This window comes from Mandrillus leucophaeus, unplaced genomic scaffold, assembly GCF_000951045.1.
Source record: "Mandrillus leucophaeus isolate KB7577 unplaced genomic scaffold, Mleu.le_1.0 Scaffold442, whole genome shotgun sequence".
Classification (NCBI taxonomy): domain Eukaryota; kingdom Metazoa; phylum Chordata; class Mammalia; order Primates; family Cercopithecidae; genus Mandrillus; species Mandrillus leucophaeus.
This window is the reverse complement of record NW_012104721.1, coordinates 1,380,932-1,383,694: the sequence shown is the minus strand read 5'-3', so window position 1 is coordinate 1,383,694 and position 2,763 is coordinate 1,380,932.

Here is a 2,763-nt window from a genome sequence, read left to right as displayed (position 1 = left end):
AGTGATTCTTCCAGAACATACATATCTGCTCCGGTCATTCTCTTGCTTATGCGAGTGCAAGCTGCACTTCATGAGAGCTGGGATCTCGATTATTATTTTTGTGAGTAATGGTCCTGGGGAGAGACAATGGCACACATACCAAGCTGAGGAACTGAGGAAAGTTTGGTAAAGGGACTACTTAAAAGGATGTGAGCAGAGTTTAAAGAGAGCAGCAAAGATGGTGCGACACCCAGGATGAGTAACGGTGGGGATCCATTGCCAACCTAGCCTGGAGGGTCCTGAGAGGCAGCGGTTTCCTTGACCCAGAGAGAGTTGTTTGGAGAGGGCAGCCTGCCAGCAGCAGTGGTCAGGGGATTCAGTCTCCGCGGGCCCACAGGGGAGGGGCCTGGGGTGATAAATAGCCCATCACTCTCTCCCTTCGCCCTCTGGTCTCTTGCTGGTGCGACTAATTTGCCACCTCTAACCAGCAGCCAGAGGGCAGGTGGCCTGCTGATGTGGTCAGCCTCACAGGTCAGAGGAGGGTTCCCAGAGGCTCTGAGGAACCAACCGAAGATCCCAGTTCATCACTGTTTCTCTGGCACCCAGGGACCAACCAAGCAATGAATCAATAAAGGTTTCCAAATGCACGTGAGGATGATGCCAGACTTTTGGCCTGGCATTTAAAGTCCTTCGTGAATCTTACCCTTTCACATGTCCTACACACAACTTCCTGCTAGGTGGGTACTTCTCCTTCTCTAAGGCACAGCTCAAGTGGCATCTCTTCTGGGAAGCCCTCCTTCACTCTCCTGAAAAATCAGCCATTCTGCTCCTACAGACCTCACTCACCCCTCACCTTTCCAATCATATGTATTGCTTTCTGTTCAGATCTCTTCACAGGTCTCTCTTTCCCAGCCACGATGAGCACCATCATATTTACCTCTCTGTCCCCAACATCTGGCACATAGTAGGTGCTTAATACACCATTAGTAAGTTAATTAAAAATGTCAGGATATAATTGAGATACGATCATTCCTAATGCCTACAATGGAGGCATTGAGTTTTTCTGTGCATTGTCAAAGATGCTTAGGGGCTTTTTTTCACCTTATGATTTTAAAAAAATGATTGTGATATCTTACAGATTTGACATGGAAAGTTGATTTAATTTTTTTAATGTATAATAAAAGGACCAAAGTAAAGGATCAAAGGTGCTTCCATTCAGACCCAAGCAAAGCCAAAACCAATGAAGCTGGCACAGAGGGAGAGCTCCCCCATTGACCCTGAGGTGTGCCAGCTTGCAATTCCTGCTTAGCCTCTCAAGCACCATAAACTAATGGAATTGAAAGCCACTACTTGGAAGCAGAGTTTACAGTCCACTTACCGATGAAGAGGCATTTTGCGGACACAGGCTATGAAGCCTGTTTTCATTTCGATGTTTTTAAAATCTAATTTCCATGCAAATAGGAAAGGATGTGTTTAAGAGTGTCGACTTTGGGATTTGTTTGAGTGTCAAACGGCATGACTAATATTTGGGAATTGAAAAGTGTCCAAGGACACTTAAGGAATTCCAGTACTACAAAGGAAGCCAAATATGTTGTGATTAGAGCATTCACTGTCCCAAGAAAATAAATGAGCTGGCTCAGAAGACAAGCCACTTTGCACTGCCCATTGGCTTCTGAGCAATTCTGTTCCCAGGAATCTGCAATCATGGAAGAAGACCCATTGTTGCAACACTGGTTAAAAACTCATTTATTCAAGTGTTTTTAAAATGAAATTTTAAATATCCAGAGGGAAAAAAATTGCCAACGTTTAGGCCTGAGGGGAAGGGCTGTACTAGTAGAGTTTTAACAGGTAGTTTGTTTTTGCATTGTTTGCAGTGAATAACACTGACAGTCTGAAATTTAAAAGCAGTAGTAAGAAGGGAAGTAAGAATTTAGTTGTCTGGGATCATTCTTCTGCTTAAAAAGGAGAACTGTCATGCAAAACTGGTATGAGGAAATTGGATAGGTTTTAAGGATATTTTAAGAAATCTTTTAAGGAACCAGGCATGGTGGCTCATGCCTGTAAGCTCAACACTTTGGGAGGCCAACGTGGGGGAATCTCTTGAGCCCAGAAGTTCAAGACCAGCCTGGTCAACATGGTGAGACCATATCTCTGTAATAAACTAAAACACAAAAAATTTAGCCAGGCAGGGTGGTTCATACCTGTGGCAAGAGGATCACTTAAGCTCAGGAGTAGGAGGCTATAGTGAGCTATGATTACACCAGCTATGATCACGCCACTGTACTCCAGCCTGAGTGACAGAGTGAGACCCTGTCTCAAAAAAAAGTCTTGGAGTATGGCATACAAGAATGGAGCTTTGCCCTTCAGGTAGAAAAAAAATTCTTATATTTGAATAGTGTGGGGTGGAGGCGGGGGGCAGGGCGGTGGGCAGAAAGGAGACAAGAGAGGTAGTTAGCACAGAAAATTCTCAAGTTGAAATAGTTTGAAAAGGGTAATTACCTCTTTCTATCTGAAAAGAGCAAATGAATAGTTAAAGGCTTTTAAGATAAATAACTTGAAACCCTCACAGAGAGAAATAAGAAGTTGAGCGGGGGACCCAGGAGGCCCAGAAAGCCACTGTTTCTTCCTAATGTCACACCAAGGACCAACTCTACATATGCAACATTAGAAACCAGTTGAAGATTAATACAAGAGGATATCCAAATTGGATTTGTAATTTCCCTATTTTATTCTAAATTTGATATCAAGACTTTATAGTTTTAGAGTAGTTGAATAATATTTGCC